The 18,815-nt window shown below is 40.6% G+C and overlaps 1 protein-coding gene across 15 annotated transcripts in view; it reads right to left on the reverse strand.

Moving 5' to 3' along the window:
- The window catches only part of RBM47 (RNA binding motif protein 47), a 237,747-nt gene that overhangs the window by 64,336 nt on the left and 154,596 nt on the right, over nucleotides 1-18,815 (reverse strand). The window contains exon 1 of one of the 15 annotated variants that reach the window (XM_079919105.1): nucleotides 14,682-15,053. The exons of the other annotated variants lie outside the window; for them this stretch is intronic. The gene's annotated coding sequence lies outside the window, so the exon portion shown is untranslated. Of the gene's footprint in view, nucleotides 1-14,681; nucleotides 15,054-18,815 lie in introns of those variants that run through there. 15 annotated transcript variants of the gene reach the window in all.

Genomic DNA, 18,815 nt, shown 5'->3' on the forward strand with positions numbered 1-18,815 from the left:
TCAAAATTCTATTGTCCATTTACAATTTGAACTTACTTTATTGAGCAAGCTGGTTTTACTTAGTCTGGTGAATACACAATTGATTTGGGCCACATATCATCAGTGAACTTTCTAGTAATACATATCCCAGGATACCAGTTACCTAAAATCGATGCTTCTTTAAATTCCTTTTCATGAAAAATGCTTAAATTACTGGTAAATCTAGAAATTCCTCTTAGGGATCCTTGGAAAGCAAACTATAGTATAGCATTCTATTAAAAACTGTTAAGTATGACAGTTGATATAATAGCTTCTACTTGCTGGGAAACATAAGGCGTGCACACACATACACACAGAGGTTTTCACTTCTAACACAACGTATAAATGTGACTGTGATTTGGTACCTTTACAAACTGGAGCAGATCTTACAGGTAGCTTCAGGTAAGTCTTATTCAGTTAGTTTACACCTCCCTGTGGTATTACCACCTCACGCCTCATGTTAATAATAGGTACTTAATAAATACCTGTTGAATGAATATATAAATGCGGGAGGGGACTGAAATGCAAAAATTAGGGAGAAAGGCTACCTCAGACAGAAAAACAAAACTCCACACATTCATTCAAAAATAAATCAAAAAGGGTGAAATTTAAGATCTACAGCATATGGATCTTATACTCTACCAACAGGGCTTTTAGATTCCAAAATGTATCATTTATTTACATTTTCAGGTACATGGAAATACATACATGGAGAAGTTTTCCTACATCAGAAATGTGACTTACTGTTTAGACTTTCTTTTCCTAAAGACTCTATGAGGAAGCAGTTACTACTTCAGAATCACATCTTATTTAGTCATTCCTCCACTGTTCCCCAAGCACAGAGTCTTTATTACAGCAGACAGCATATTCTGCTTATATTACAACTGGTTGTAGACCTATCGGTCACCTTAGCTACATTACAGTGTTCTTGTTTTGCTTCTATTCATTAATTCATTCAATTCACTCATTCATCCATTGACTATATTGTGCTTTGCCCAAAAGGAGGTACACAATGAATCAGCAATATCACAGACACTTTACAGCTGGAGAACACCATTTGGCACTCCTACATTGTGAACAGCGTGAAGACCAAAAGATATGTCTTATTCCTAACTGTGCCCTCAAAGCTTAGCACATTATTTGAGAAATGGTTAATGACGTGAACCACACCTTAGAGATCATCTCGCTCAACCCCTCATTTCCTTTTGGTGACTGGATTATTTCTCAAGATGACAAAGTTACTAATTAGTGGTAGGGCTAGCACTAAAGGTCAGATTTCTTTTCTCCCAACCCAAAGTTCATGTAAAATTCACTTTATGATTGACTCCAGATCAATTCACAACTCAAGTGGCACTGTGATAGTTATTTTCCTGTAGCTCAAAAGCCCACTAGTGTCTTTACAACCACATCCCTTCAAAGCTCCAATTTATTGGCAAAACACTGCATTTTCATGGGAATGCTCTTCTTAATTGAACACTGTGAGTTTTTCCACTTAGGTGAAGTCCTTAACATCATAATAATGAAGATTAATAATAAATTATGGAACTTCCCTGGTGGTCCAGTGGTTAAGAATCCACCTTCCAATGCAGGGGACATGGGTTCCATCCCTGGTCAGGGAGCTAAGATCCCACATGACACGGGGCAACTAAGCCCATGTGCCACAACTACTGAGCTCACGCCTCAACGAGAGAAAGAAAACCCTCACGCCACAACTAGAGGGAAGCCTGCACACCGCAACTAGAGAGAAACCCGAGCAGATCGCACAACGTAAGGAAAAAGATCCTTCATGCCTCAACAAAGATCCCATGTGCCACAACTAAGACCCGACGCAGCCAAGAAAAAAGGAAAATAAATAAATAAATATTTTTAAAAATTAATGAAGATTAATAATAAATTGTGGGACTTCTCTGGTCGGCCAGTGGTTAAGAATCTGCCTTCCAAAGCAGGGGACGCGGGTTCGATCCCTGGTCGGGGTACTAAGATCCCACATGCTGTGCGGCCAAAAAAAAAAGAATCTGCTGAGAATAGGAGAATGGATAAACAAACTGTGATATAGTCATACAATGGAATATTGCTCATTAAAATCAGATACATGCAATATCATGGCTCACTAGCTTATTAGCACAGATCATTAGCAGAAAACGTGCTGAGTAAAAGGAGTCTTACACAGAAGAGTACATGCTGAGTAAACTCCATTTATATGAAATTCGAAAACAGGCAAAACTAACATGTGGTAGCAAAAATAACATCAGCGGTTGACTCTGGGAGATAGGGGTAGGGGCAGGGATTGACTTGGAGGGGGCACGAAGAGAACTTTCTGGAGTGATGGTAATGTCTTTATCATGACTGAGGTTTGGGTTACACCAGGGTATGCCTTTGTTAAAGCTCAGTAAATATACACCTAAGATGAGTGCATTTCATTTTATGCAAATTTTATCTAAAAAAACTATAAACAAATATTGAACTTTAGTTAATGAAGTATTTCAGGGTAAGTATCCCAAAGTTCAGCACTTTGTTTTTGAAGGCCATCAAAAAAATATAGAGAATATATGGATTGAGGAATGGATTAAGAGGTAGATAATGATAAAGCAAGTATAGCAAATGCTAATGGCAGAATTCAAGTTTTGGGTATGTGGGTGTTCATTGTAAGGTCCAAATTTGCTGTATGTTTGAAATTATTATAATAAAATAATAAAATGGTGAAAAAGAGACTTAAGCATACTCTGGGGGCCTTGTTCAAAGCCTTAATGAAGAAACCAACTGTAAAAAGAAATTATTAAGACAACTAGAGCACATAATTTTTCAAATTATTTGAGTTTATTTACTTTGAAGTAAACAGTTAAAAAGAAAGAAAAAAAAAAGCCTGAGTTTGGCATGAGTATAACAAAAAGGGAAATTGACAAAAGATGGCAGTATAGGGCTTCCCTGGTGGTGCAGTGGTTGGGAGTCCGCTTGCCAATGCAGGGGACACGGGTTCGAGCCCTGGTCCTGGAAGATCCCACATGCCACAGAGCAACTAAGCCCGTGCGCCACAACTACTGAACCCACGAGCCACAACTACTGAAGGCTGTGTGCCTGGAGCCTGTGCTCTGCAAAAAGGGAAGCCACCTCAATGAGAAGCCGCGCACCACAACGAAGAGTAGCCCCTGCTCGCCGCAACTAGAGAAAGCCCGTGCACAGCAATGAAGACCCAACGCATCCAAAAATAAACAAATTAAAATGAATAAATTAAAAAAAAAACTTTAAAAAAATAAAATTAAAGTGAATCTAAGTTCGATTTGTTACTAGAATTTTTTAAATTCTTATGACTCCTTTGAATGAATTAGAAACACCCAAGTCATAACTGCAGGTCTTAGAATTACTGGGTTAGTCATATTACATAAAGATAGCATTGTCATACATTCATTCATTCAGTGAATGTCTCTTTTGCAAACTCCATAGTAATATAATTATAACTATGAAGAAACACTGTATATAAAGAATTCCTAAAACACCTTTAGGAAAAACCCACAGCCAGGCCCAAACAATTCCAACACGTAAGGTGTGGCATTTAAAAAATACAACCAGTAAGACTCTGCACTTCCACTGTAGGGGGCGTGAGTTCAATCCCTGGTCAGGGAACTAAGATCCAGCATGCTGCGTGGCTCAGCCAAACAAAAATAAATAAATAAATATATAAAAAACCAATACCGTTTTCATCTACTTGATCCTAAACAACTCGACTTAATTTTGTATTTAATGAACTGATCTGAGGTCCAAACAGACTGGTTATGTAGGTATAAACCTTACTGAAATAACCACACAACACATGGGCTTCTGAATTTACCAAACAGATGAATTAGAAGGTGATTTAGGTCATGTAACAAAATAAGTTTTTTCTTTACAAAATGATCTACCCCAGTACTCTCTTTTGCTTCCTCAACACATTGAAAACTCGACTGGTTTGCTAGATTTCCCTTTAACCACAACTTTTTAGTAATAAATCCATTACAGAAAACATAGACTATGGGCCTGTGATCTACTCTTTGGTCTATGTCATGTCTCTTATTCAGTTTTCACTTGTTGATGAATTTCAAGTTCTAAGTTTTTGAAGAAATGTCTGCAAGGGGAATAGGTACTTAAACTGGGCTCTGGAAAAATTATGTTCTTCATTGAATTCCACAATGTCAAAAAAATAGTAGGAATAAAACAAAAGCTCCAGGTGACTGAAGGTTTAATTTGGAGTCCAAATGTGCACAGGAGATCAGATGATGGTTTCATTTATGATGAAGAGTAAAATAAAAACAGGGAAATACTCCTGGTCTTAATTTGAGCATAATCAAAACTTGAACTTGACCGTTGCAACCTAAGGCCATACATATCTCATATAACATGAAGATAAAAGTTACAGTGAAGGTTGTATGGCAAAGATGTGGAAAACAGAAATAAGGGGGCATATAAAACAAATCCAGGAGTTCTGTTGCTTATGGTTCTAATCTCAGAGGGCAGAGGGATGCATGGCCTTTACTTCATACTCTCAGATCCTGAACAGGTTATCTTGATCAGTGTGTCCAACGGAATTTTCTGTGATGAGGGAAACATTCTATATCTGCACTGTCTAATACAGTGGCTACCAAGCAAGTGCTATTAAGCATTTGAAATGTATTGGTACAAACAAGGACCTAATTTATTTATATTTAATTAATTAAACTTAAATAGTTGCATTGCATGTGGTTATTAGCTACTGTATTGGACACACAGGTCTAGATTCATAGGGTAGCCCCCAGACAGAAGAATAAGAGATTTGGGGCAGATTAGTAAGTCTTAGAAATGTTGTTATCCAGTCTGGTAGAGGGCAAGGAGCTAATCAACGCCCTTTCCATTCAAGTGGTGAGCAGAAGGCACCAATATCATTTAATGCACTATGAATATTTGAGGTCATCTTTTTCAAGATTCAATAAAGGTTCAGATGAGAGTCAAATGAAGCTCAGTAGCTCAAGTGATGTTACTTTAGTCTTTTAGTTCTTCATTTCCAGAGGCAGAATTCCCTTCCTGACACCAATATTAAGTAACCACAAAACCACTTCCACCAATTACACACACACCTCCACCACAAGCCCCAACACACACACATATTCCTTCCTCCATCTCCTGCTTCCCCCAGCTCAACCTCCCATCCAGGCAGTCTTAAGCATTAACACAGTCTGCAGCAAAACCCCCTGATTCTGGCCTGTCAGCTCACCAGAATGAACACACACGAAGGTCAAGTTTGGGCATTTTTAGCTGTTTTGGGTATGTCTGAAGCAGGTCTGCCTGCCTGCCTTCTAGGGTGGGTCTGCCGAATTGGACAAATCGCCTGTTGTATTGTAATTATGTTGACGTTATTTCCCAGAGGATATTTGTTTGATTGGTCCTTGTTACTCTGTTCAGAAAAGAGTACAGAACTTCATTCAATGAATGAGCCTGGTCTGAATTGAGAAGTCAAGTATGAATGAGGATGTGGACAGGACTCTCCAAGTGTTGTTGAGAAATAAATGCCCTGGTTTAGTGCATGTTTTTCCCATCTCTCTGATGGGGGGCGAGGCGGAGGAGGAGAGGCGGGGAGAGAGATTAATGACTGTGTGAACCAGTCACTGTTCAATGATATAGAACTTGAAAACAGTTGAATTTGTTAAGCCTGAACAGACTAGGACAGTGTTGCGTCACAGGCTCAGAACCGGTGACTAAAATCTGACCTTTATATCTTCCCTCTTCTTTCACTCCCTGTCTTTGAAACAAGAACTACAAAGACTTGAAATCAGAACCTAAAGCTGAGAGAGAAGAACAAATGCAATAGAAGTATGATGAGTCTGCATTGGGCAGAGGAATCCTTACAACGTGGTCTCAAGGTAGAGGGAGGCTACATAGAGGTGAGGTCTGCAGAGGTTCTGGTGGCTGCTTATGGCCAGCAGTGGGTGACAGGAATTGGAAGGAGAAGGTTTCCTCCAGATCACGGAAGAAGATCATTCATGAAAGGTGAACTGCATACTCGCATTTTCGGGAGGAGGCAGTGGAGGAGAGCTGTGGGCACAAGTAACACCAGTCCTGGGCATTCTGAAAAGACTCAGAGGGTGCAAGCGTTCTTACTAGCAGCATACAGTTGGAAGGTCAAAAAGCTTCTTCCCATGGTCACTGCTTTCTGCTCCCGTCACCTTGGACAGTTGTTTACTCTCTTTATCTTGTGGCTCGGGCAGCAGGAGACTCTGAATTTCAGTGATCCTTAGAAATAACATTTTCATATGCTTTTTCTGATTATCCAAAAAAAAATCAGTGTTCACCATGGAAAACAGAAACATCACAAACGCACGCGCGCGCGCGCGCACACACACACACACACACACACACACACACACACACACACACACTGGGGTAGATGATTTCTTATTAAAGGCCACAGGGAAGAAAGAAGATAGGATATGGAAATATGGATAATTAACTATAAAATTGTAAACCCTCTCTCTCATCATGGGTGGGAATTTGGGTGTTTGATTCTTCAGTGGTGTTCCTCTACATTCTTCTACATTATTTCTTTCAAACAGAATCCCATCCATGGGATTACTGGATTGAGCACTTCTAAGGTTCTTGATATATATTGCCAAACTGTTTTCCCTACTAGGTCATACCAATATGCGTGGCCACCAGACATATATAAGGAAGTTGGCTTTCATGGCAGGAAAATGGTACCTCACTGTTGTTTTAATTTGCAGGTTATTTGCAAAACTGACTTTCTTCCTTGTGTTATCACCAGTATTTCTCTTTTGTGAATTAGACTGTTCCTTTCGACTTTTTTGTTGTTTTACTTCTCAGATTCCATGATAAGACCTTGTGAATAGAATACTGAATTAATAAAATACTGAATGACTTCTTTGTGTTGAAAATCCTTCCCCATCAAAAATTATCACTATTAACTTAATTTGTTCACATTCCACTCAAATTTCTTATTTTGGTCACCACTTTTACGTGGCCCAGAAATAGGCCATTTGTGAAATATCTGTATGCAGCAGGTTTTTTTTACCAAAGAAGTGCTTAGGGAGGGCAAAGGACAGTCAACTTCTGAAGGCAAATTATAAAAATGAAAAAGGTTGTTTGTTGTTTTTTTTACTTTTAAGAATAAGAAGCTGCCTTAATTCTTCTTTTTTTTTTTTAACATCTTTATTGGAGTATAATTGCTTTACAATGGTGTGTTAGTTTCTGCTTTATTCCTTAATTTTTCTTATGGCAAAGACAAAGAAGGGTTGGACTAAACTTCATAGGCCAGAATCTTCTGATATTTAATTTTTTTCTATAGAATAACAGTACAATATCCAAATCAGTGTCACTTCCTAGAATTAAAAGCAAAACAAAACTTTTACTGCATGAACAGCAGAATGCTCCTGAGAGGCATACAACGTGACAGTACACAGATGAGATAGCAGCCAGAAGCATGGAGAAATTTCTCTAAGTCACAGATGAGTTGGAAGAAGGCCCAGGCATAAATCAATTCCTTGATTCCTGGTCAGTGTTCTTTCTATAGCACCCCAACTCCTCAGAGGCTGACATCTTCTACAAAATATTTCATTTAAAAATTCCAATGAAAACAGCTACCCTATTATGTAGCAAGTAAAGCCCTTATCATTTTATGAATGGGATTATATTCAATCATTTGTGATGTGTGCAGATGCCCTGTTTAACACCCTCATTATATGATCTTACTCTGTCTGACATATCTATTCAAACGTGCCTATGAACTACGCTATTTGTTATTAAAAAATGAAAAAGTGGGCATTTCTTACAGCTTTACAATAAGAAGTCATTTAATTAGAGGAGTAGAATAAAAGCCTTTGTTTTGTTTCTACTCAAAGTTTGCATTTGCAATTGACACAGAGATCGAGCTCACTTCAACAATGGGGAATTTAAATGGTGAGGTTTCACAATCCTTAAGGGGGAAGAAAGTCTATGTGACAATGTTCAAACCACTGAATTCACTATTAAGTAAGAGTCCAGTTCCATTCACATGTGCCAACTTCCTTCCAGGAAATCCTGTTTGAGAGGAAGGCAAACTAAGATCACCCACGATGTGCCAGATACTTTCATATACTGCATGTTATCTCAATTAATCCTAACAGTAACTGCCAGAAGGTTGGTAAATTTGCCGAAAAAGTAAAAGTGCTGTACAGAGAAAGCCACTGTACTGGGAAGGGCAGAACGCTCAGCTGCTGGCTGGCTCTGGTTTTATCACACAGGACAAGACCAATATGTAGTCAACCTCATGACGGTGTTTTTTTGTACCCAACTAGCATCCAAGGTATCTTTCTGGCTGACTCAGTTTTTTGAGACCATCCTATCTGCAGCCACACTATAGGTGTCTTGGATGCTGGAAACAACTTGATTCCACTTCAAGACATGGCTGTTTGGTGAAGGAAAACAATAACTCCGATGGAGAGAAATAAGCAGTGGCTTTGAACACTTCTCTCCAATTTTCCATCATGGAACTGTTTTTTAGAACACAACAATCTTGAGAGTTAGAGAGATCTTGAGAATCACCTGGACCAAATCACCTTTTCAAAGAGCTACCCTTTCTTCCAGCATCCCCATCAGGGGTCCCCCAGTCTCACTGATGAAGACAGGACCCTCTGCACTCAACACTTGACCACATGGCAACCAAATCTAGTTTTCCTATGGCTCCAAGAGTTAAAAAAAAATTTTTTTTTTAACTGAATACAACCCAGTACATGTCTTTGTTAAGTTCTAAAGAAAATGCCCATTTGTCAGGAAGATGTGTTGAGGTGAGTTAAGACTTGTCAACAATTTGTTTTAGGGCTCCTGCACTTGTCTCAGTTGTAATTGAGAAGATAATGGAAAGACACTATTGACTGATGAGAGGCAGGATGGCGTGGGGAAACTGAATGGGCTTCGGGGTCAAACTAATCTGAGTGTGAAGGCAGATTCCAGCATTTACTAAGTGATGTGGCTTTATTCAAGGCTCTTGAGCTCTCAGTGACTCAGTTCCCCCAATTGTAAAGGGGGTTAATGATTCCTAGCTTGCAGGATTGTTTCAAGAATTGGGGATAATATACATATAGTAGCCAGTGCAATGCCTGACATCTAGTAAGTGCACAGTCAAATGGTATGATTTGCGAAGCCATCACAGACCAAAGACGGTTTTGAAGGAGAGCTATTTTTAATGGCTGATGCAGTTCACCAAACACTGCTTGGGTGGCTATGTGGGCAGTGGGAAGAGGTGGCAACATGGAGGCCGAAAGTCTGGATGTCACCTCTCTCCCTAACAAGGTGTGACCTTAGGTTCTCTATTTCAGCTTTCTCATATACAAAATGGGTATATGTTACATCTCAGAAGTTTTTAAAAAAGATAACTATAAAAATTTGGGAAAGTATTTTTTGAAGTATACAAATACAAGATATTGTTCCTGTGGTGGTTCATCAAGTTAAAAAGAATCAAATCAGACCTTCAATGACTGCTTTCAAGCATCCCATATGAAAGGGGATTTCTACTAACTGAGAAAATAATGATACCTTTGAAGCAAAGAATCCGGGCATCTCTTGCTTTTTCTAAAAGTGACTTAAAACAATTGATTGCGACACTCAGGGTATTCTCTTGTCTTCCTCTGGGCATTGGGGGACGCTTATCTGTGGTCTCACTGAAATGATGACCTGATCACACTGATCTGCCTTACAATATTAATGCAAAATTAAAAACATAACCTCTTTTATTCCCAACTAGAAAAAAAAAATCTAAAGGGTATATGCTCCCTTTTGTTAGTCTAACTGAAGGACATTCTAAGCAAGTTTCTGATAAATTTTGAAGCAGGAATGGAACATTTGTGAATGCCTATACTTGTAGGATGGAAAATCAAGAAAGGTAGTGAGGAAAAGGAAATTTAGAAATTTTGTTCATTTCCAAGATGATCAGATGAGTCAGAGAATTCAACATATAGACCCTTCTGGGAGTTAGGATTTAAAACACTTCAAACCCCACATTGAAAGATGTGACTTTTGCCTCCCAGGAAATTTCTCAGCAATTCTGACTTGAAATTCACCCATCCTTTCTTATGGTGATTGAACATTTCTTTATGCATTGATATTGAAACCTGATCTTAAGGAGTTCCCTGGTGGTCTACTGGCTAGGATTTGGTGCTTTCACTGCCATGGCCAAGGTGTGGCACAGCCAAAATTAAAAAAAAAAAAAAAACCTCATTAGTTGCTAATTAGATTTTAGATTACACCACGCGCAACTCAAAAAAAAATTCATAAGCCACAAAAATTTATTCATAAAGAAAAGTTTGCTTGTTTTCAAAACAAAACAAACTTTGAAGGGAAAGATAGAAAAAATGACCTAAGAAAAGTCAGGTCAATGGCCAGCTTTCCAGCAGGAGGCACACAGGTCTGCACTGCCGTATAAAAGCTGAGTCTTTGTTAATGAGGTAGCACAGCCTCAGCAGTCACCTGGCACAGTCTCTGCCAGGACAGGTTTGCTCTCTACTGTAACTAACCACTTGCGTGTTAGTTCAGACCAACTGTGAAGTCATGAAACTTTTCTCAGGCTCAGTTTTCTCATCTGCAAACCGTGGGAGTCGCCTCCTAGGGTGCTGGTTTCACTTAAACAAACAGCCTGTGCAGAGTACTTAGCAAATCCACTCCCAGAAAGACTTCTCTCCTTCCGCCCTTTCAGGTGATAACATTTCCAACCCACCTTTTATAAGATCATTTAATTTGAAAGGGCTGGCACACACAGGGAATAATTTGCAGCTCATAGAGTCATGTTTTTAATCCCCACCACCACCAAATTTATTAAATTGTGGTGTATTCTTACAAAGAAATACTATGCAGCAATGAAGGAATATATAAAGTAATGTTGAGTGAAAGAAGCCGGGTACAAAAGAGCACATACATATGATTCCACTTTTATGAAGTTCAAGAACAGCTAATGTATGGTGATAGAAGTTAGAATAATGGTTACCTGGAGCAGGGTGGGTGACAGAGAGGAGAGGCACAAGGGAGCCTTCTGGGACACTGAAAATGTTCTGTACCTTGAACTAAGACTGGTGGTTACACAAGTGTATGTAAAAATTCAAGCTGTACACTTAAGAGTTGTTCATTTTACTGCCTTTATGTTATACTTGAATAAATAATATTTGAAATAATATTTTCTAAAGCACTTACTTGACTTAATTTCATTACATGAAGTTTTTCTCTCATGCATTCTTCTAGGCTCTTTTTGTATAAGTGATAAATATATTCACTGGTACCTCATAATTGTAGGAATAAAATATTACTCATATATTAAATTTTCCAAATAACTGAATATATCCATTTAAGTAAGAAAACTATTACTTTCTTGGATGAAAATCTTTATAAAATGATTTGTAGTCCTATCAGCTTAAACGCTACTGCGCACATTCTTCTTCTTGGTGAACCAAGGCTATCCTTAGACACTTATATGGTTGAGCTGAGCTGAGAGGAAATGATGGCTTCAGGGGCCATTGCTTCTAAACTGGGTGACAGTAATTTTTGCCCCTTCCCTGTTATCAGGGGCTATTTTTCATTGTTACATGCCTGCCGCTAACCTTCCTGGTTCTTACCATTTGCTTTCTTTCACTCATTTATTCATGTATCTGGTACCTGTCTTTAGAATGCCCAGTATGTGCTAAGCACTGGAGATATAGTGGTGAATAAGACACTTGCAATCCATAATGTAAGGGGGACTTATTTTTTGGCAGAAGAGGCAAGTATTGATATAAAACAAGGGTGATGACTATCTTAAAGGGGCAGGGGTATAGGACCTAATTTAGGGGGTCTGGGAAGGCCACCTTGAGGAAGGGACATTTGAGAACTGAGAGATAAGAACCTAGCCTAGAATGAGACCTCAGTAAGTACTTGTTCAATGAGTGAATGATCATTAGCCAACAAAGAAGAGTTCTGATTTATTGTGCACTGAGAAAACAGGAATTCTACTGAAAGATGTCTAAACCAAGAGCCAATGGCACAGAGTGAGGCCCGGACGGACATAATGGTGTTAATTTTTTGACTACTGTGAAGACTGTTTTTTGCCTTAACTCAAGACCTTGAGTTACTAGACCAGTGAAGGATTTTTAACCGTTGCTTGATTAACCTATACAAATTCAGTTTTTACCAAAACAAAACCAGCCCAAAGTAGCCCTGGGTCTTTATGATGATTCCTCTAGTTTGCCTGCATAGCTCTGATCCCAAGTTCCCATGAATGTGACCTTCCTGGCACGGGCACCCAAAAAGGTGGTGTCACCCACCCATACCTTCTGGTGACAGCTCTGTCCAAGCAAGCCAAAACAACCATGACTCCTTGGGCATTACCGCATGTTGCAAACCACCGCCTAATTTGGGGCCTATTATTGTCCCTGGAGATTTCACCTTTATGACATATTATAAACCAAGAACTTGCAGTCTAAAGGACAGAAGGAACAGATGACAACAATCTTTGCAGAGAGACTTTACTCAAATATACGCCTTATAAAGCCAGCCTGATATAGAAGCATTATTAACATATCACATGGAATAGCAGCAAAGTTTAAAATGCCAGAGATAGCGGCCAATGTACGCAGGGTTTAATTTGATATCTGAGTTGATCAATTAACAAACTACCATGTAACTGCAAAAACTCCTAATGACAGGGCTTCCCTGGTGGCGCAGTGGTTGAGAGTCCGCCTGCCGATGCAGGGAACACGGGTTCGTGCCCCGGTCCGGGAAGATCCCACGTGCCGCGGAGCGGCTGGGCCCGTGAACCATGGCCGGTGAGCCTGCGCATCCGGAGCCTGTGCGCCGCAACGCCACAACACTGAGAGGCCCCGCGTGCCACACACACACACACACACACACACACACACACTCACACACACACACACACACACACACTCCTAATGAGAGATGTAAATGTAGCCTTTGCTGACCACACTCCTAATGAGAGATGTAAATGTAGCCTTTGCTGACCTTCGTTTCTTACAATTCCATACAGATCTTTGGGACTTCTAATTTTAAAAAGCCAAACAAAGGAACTGCACCGAATAGGAATTTCCCAGTGAAATAAAGGGAAGCAGGGAATGACAAGTATCTAAAGGTGATTTATTTTTAGAATTTTTTCCAGTCTTTCTGTTCCTCTGACAAAATTTCAAATGTAAAACTGTATCAATCTACTTCAGAGACAGTGGAATTAACACATGACTTCCTTCACCGGTCAGGGTCTATTTTGGATTTATGAGGTATCATTGAAGGTGAAAAGTTTGACAGACTCTTAAGCAATCTAGGTGCATCTATAGGACAGACAAGTAGAGAGCAAGTATTCTTACCCCTGTTTTGAAATTTTAGAAGAGGTAAGAACAATATTGATCTGATTGTGGCAAGTTACATAAACTTCCAGTAGTCAGGGTAGTGAAATGACTCAATGCTAAATTCAATTTTCTTATATTCATATAAAAATAATTAAATCTGCTCTCCCTCAAGTGAACTGGATGTCTTTGACCCTCCATAGTTGTTAGATTTAGTCCCATTTGCCTAAGTACACAAAGCCACAGGGACATTTTTCCCATGAAGGAAGTTTCCTCTAATTTTTAAACAATCATTTATTCCAGCCATTTTGCAATGACTGGGAACTTGTCAGAAGACTCTCAGCTTCTTACTGCCAGAGTCACTGGGCAAAAGAATACCCAAATCACATTCTTTCATAAATCAATATGCTTGCAGTCTAATCTTAACTTTAGTTCCCTCTTCATGCTGAGGTTTCCCACCATAAGATAAACACACGAAAGATTCCATATGCTTGTTACACCGCAAAGACTATACTGCAACTTCTTTCCCCAGAAACTGGCCATTACAGAAATCTTTTGCAGCTATTCTTTTTCTAGATTTTCCTATCTCCTGTTTGGGTTTTAGCCACTAATAACACAGTTCCAGGTATCTGTGTCCAGGATATCATTATCACACTTGATCAAATGGAAACATTTGATTACGGCTCTAGTTTTATCATGTACGCTCGTATTTTCTACGAAAGAAAAAAAAATAAGCTAGAATAGAAATACTTAGTATTCTCAAGAAATACTGTCATTAGTTTCTCCAAAACTATGTATGACCAGTATATAAAGTTACTCCTAGCAACTGCGTTCTAAAAACAAAAGTTCAGGATAAGAAGCAGTCTTTCAAGCTGACCTTTAATCGGGGTAGGGGATGGGGGAGGAAAGAAAGTTTAAGAGTATTTTCGAGCAACCAGAACCACCATTTAGCGAAAGCTCTTCATGGAATGAGTCACGGGGTATAATGAAGCGCAAATCACAAGGTTACACGTCGTCTCCTAGAAACGCCGCACCTGGTTCCAAATTCTTCGCTAGAGCAAATGCTAAGTTCTGATTCAGGCCCCTGGAAAACCTCAAGCACAGGCAGATTTCACCTCCTTCTCCATGACACACAACTCCCCCTAGTAAAACTGAAAACAACCTTTGACTGAAACTGAAGATTACAATTATCCGGGGACTCCAGGCCACGGAAAAATAAGAGTTTGCAAAGCAATCACTTGGCCCCCTTCATCCCCTCACCATTCCCGCCCCTTCAGCAGAAGGGAAGCCGAATCGGTACGCAATCTGAAATTCTAAACATGTATAAATTCTAAACTATGAAACAAGTACCTGCCAAACACCTGGAGCGCTCTTTCCCCGGCTGGCTCTCTCCTCCCACACGCTCTGGCAACGGAATGCCCTTCAAAACCATGGCTCAGTGCTTTTGGTAAATGTTTTACGAGACACTAAACAGCCTTGAGTCCCACCCTCAGAGCAAACACCATTGAGAGAACACAATATAATGGTCGCAGAGATATCGTGTGATGTGCAATGATGCAAATGAACAGGCGGGCTCTATTTCCACACTTCCCCTTAAGGGGAAAAATATCCCAGACTTGCAAGGGGTGGGATGGAGGGCGGCTAGAGGAAGGGCTCGCAGAAATAAACCTTAATACTAGAAGCATTCGAGTTTTGTGTGGTGTTCTGTTTTGGTTAAAGCGGCATTATGATAAGCTCATTGTTCTAATCCCCAAGCAAGTCTTGGCTTTCTAAATGAAAAAGTGTTAAAGGCAAGAGTTAACAGAGGGTAGAGTCCCCCCACCCCCACCCCGTGAATCTGTAGACACCGGCGCAACTACACATGTACCGTAGATTTCTATTTTTCAGAGGAAATCCGACTCCAAAAAAGCTTTTCATAAACCATCTTCCACCAAACACAAAATGTACTCCCCATTTTCCATATCCCTCAAGTAATTCACAGTTAAAAACCAACTCTGCTCCAAACCAGAAGTTTTGCATTCCATTCGAGTTAACAATTACAACTGGAGGATAACAGAAACTTGCTGGCACTGAATTATTAGCATACCCAGAATGTCAGGTGCCTCTTGGTACCACCAGGGTTAACAAGATAAAAAGAGAGGGTGTCCAGGGATCCTCGGCCTGGCTTTACAGAAACTACATATGGACATGGCTGGAGTCTGGAGCTCAAGTGGGCCGCTTGCACCTACCTGCTCTTGGAACTGAGAAATGAGAAAACAGAATTATCGAGTGACTGTCAAGCCTACTCTATGAAAAGAGACCAAGGCTGTAGAGAGGAGAAGAAAGAAGTGACTTTGGCTTTGGAATCTCACACACAGCCAGGTTAGGCAACTACGAAAACCGTTTCTCTGGGCCCTACCCCCTAACCCAGTCCCCAGGAATACTTAGAATTCTGCATTTCATACCTTTAGTATATCCAGTGGGGGAAAAAAGAAAACTGAACACAGAATTGCTGTCATGGCTTTTCTTCACACCAGCTGTGTGATCTTGAGCAAATCACTTAACCTCTCTGAGCCTGTTCCCTCATCTATAAAGTAAAAATGTCTAGAAACAGAAAAGATTTGCCAAAGAACTGACAGCACTCCCAATCTGAGAGCCTAGAAAATGGCATATACACATTTTCAAAGCATTTTAGGGTTGTTGTTCATTTTTTTCTCCCCCCTACCTCCTGTATATAAGTCTTATCTAGTTTTCTATTTCCTTGTATCACAGATGCCTCAGGTTAGGGCTATGACTGACCTGCCTTGGGTGGGTATCCTAAATGCCCGGTTATCTGCCTCTCAGGGGCGTGGTGAGGAGGCCTTCCCGGCCTCCGGCCCAGGCTGTCAGCGCCTGTGCTTTCACAACATTTCTCCTCTCGAATTCATCTTGCCCTCTAACACAGATACCTGCCTGCCTCCCTTTCCTTTTCCTTCTGTCTTCTTTTTTTTCTCATTTTCTCTTTCTTTTTTCCCCTTTCTACCCTCCTTCCTTTTCTGCCCTGCATCCTTGAGAGAGAGATGTGGACAGCAATTATTCTCATCATCCTGTTTCTTCTGTTATTTTACATGATATATCGAACAAGCCGGTGAGGGAGGTGAGATAGATGTGTTATCATCCAGATTCTACTAAAGAGAGATCCAGAAAGATTCAACAGCTGGCCCGAGGTCATGGGGCTGAAGCTTGGCTCTCCTGACAGGCCAGGGTTGCCCTACTGCCGTTCCTGGCCCTGACCACCCGACTCCCCACCCTCAAATGTACCTCTTCTCAGTGCCCCAAAGTCCCCACCTGGTCTAATCGGGTCTCACTGCTAATTGTGGCATATTCCCCTCTCAGAGCATTCTTCTCCTCATCTCCTTTCTTCCCCTCTCTGGACTGTCAAACTCTCACCCTATTTTTAGAGTCTATCTCACTTGACCCCCATGACCCACCTCCTGGCTACTGCTGGCCCTGTGTGCCCTTCTTTAGGCAAACCCAAGAGAAGCAAATCTCCAAAGTGACAAAGCTGCATGACTGGGGAATAATTATTCACTTCATAGGAGTCTTTCCTTATTGGGTACCCATGCCACGCCGCACCAGCATGTTTATGTGTACGTCAAAAGTTTTCTAAACCGTAAGAGTATCCACCTCTGCACCCTTAGCATAGTGTCCAGTGCTTACTGTTAAGGAATATATTTGAATTCTGAAGGAAAAAAATGTGAAGACATAATATCAGAATCCAAAGTAGTGCCTCCATGGAGTAAACTCCAGGAATGGCTGGAGGCCCAAGAGTTTAGGGTTTTGATGTAGTAGGTTTGTTTTGGTTTGGTTTTGTATTCAGAGAGAATGAGAAAAGTGGATTATAAAGACAGGGTAGCAAATAAACTAACCATCAAATCACGCCATGAAACAAGAACCAATGATTAAATGCCTACAATTCACCAGGTACTTGATATACAATCTCATTTAATTTAATCAAACAGAGGAGGAGGAGATAGGTTCAAAGAGCCTGGCCGAGGGCACGCACTTTGCCAATAAGGGCAGATCTGAGAATCAAAGCAGATCCAATCCGAGTCCTTGCTCTTCACCTGAGCCACGCTCTCCTGACACAAGGACCCTGCAGCCTGCTCAGTCTAGGGACTGTCTGCTGCCCAAATCCAGGGCCACCTGTGTATGCTTTCTAGACTCTATGAGAACCCGTTCGGCCCTGTTCTTCAACTCCTTTTCCTTGAGTTCCCCAATCCCTTCATTTCACCTTTTCTTTTTATCCCCAAGACAATCTGTCCTGCTCACTTTGAAATCTATTGACAAACTCTATTATTGGGGCCCTCATTTGACCACAAAAACCATCCAGAAAGTATGGATTTCCCTACTTCACGTACGCCTTTATGTTCATTTTTTTCCGATGGTCACAAATTTGATACTTGACTTTAAACACTGTAGGTTGTGTTAAAATTCCCTGTGTTATGTATAGCCCTTGGTGTGTTACTGTATTCAAATATTCTACCTCTTGCCGCTCAGAGACTAAATTCTGTGTCCCTGAGGAAGAACCGTGCCTTCTATACCATATCAATGTTTTACAATAGCATTTTCCCACTTCCAGCCAGGCAATTCTAAATCGAGTTTTGTGCTATTGTTTTGGGTATGCCAGCATGCGGGTGTGCCCCTAGTATTCTTAACTGCCAAGTTCTGTTAGGGCAGAAAAATCAACCTCTGGCGCGTGCTGCTCTATCACCGTGGGCCTGTTCCAGAGTGTCTGTGAGTTCTAGGGGCCCACCTCTAGCTTAGGTATATTTGAATCTAGCATATATTTGGCGTGCAAGATGATTCCAGATTCTGAAAGGAGTTTTGCGCTCTCTTGGAGACTAGTGACAGGAGAGGAAGCAGCAGCAGGAGGTGAATATTTTATTTGGAACTAGTAGGTCTCCCAGAATCTTGGAAAGGTCTTGAAACTCCCCTGAATCACTCAAGCCCCTTCAGTTTTCTGGAGAGGGCTTCAGAGAGCATTGTGAGTGAGGCCTCAGAAACTGCTGGTCCCCTAGTCCGGCCTAAACCAAACCCTAAGGAAGGTCCCAATAGTCCCTGGTGTTTTCCCAAACTGCTTCAGGAAGGAGACGGTGGAACAGATGAGGGGAACACGTGATGAATCTACACTGTCCAGCAATGTCTTTCACTGGGTCATCAGCCACTAGAGCAGCAATTCTCAAAGAGAGGTCCCTGGATCCCCTGGGAGACCCTAGGACTCTTTCAGAGGTCTGCAAAGTCAAAACTATTTTCATAATAATACTAACATTTCTGCCCTTTTTTTCACTGTGTTGACATTTGCACCAATGATGAAAAGGCAGCAGAAGGTAAAACTGCTGGTACCTCAGCACAGAATAAGACAGTGGCACAAATGTGTACTAGTAATCATAGCATTTTTTTATTGCCAGGCGCTAGAAGTTGTTTTTATTTTTTTCTTAAGTGGCAGTTTTTCTTAAGAATGTA

The sequence above is a fragment of the Stenella coeruleoalba genome (assembly GCF_951394435.1).
Source record: "Stenella coeruleoalba genome assembly, chromosome: 4".
In the NCBI taxonomy this organism is placed as follows: domain Eukaryota; kingdom Metazoa; phylum Chordata; class Mammalia; order Artiodactyla; family Delphinidae; genus Stenella; species Stenella coeruleoalba.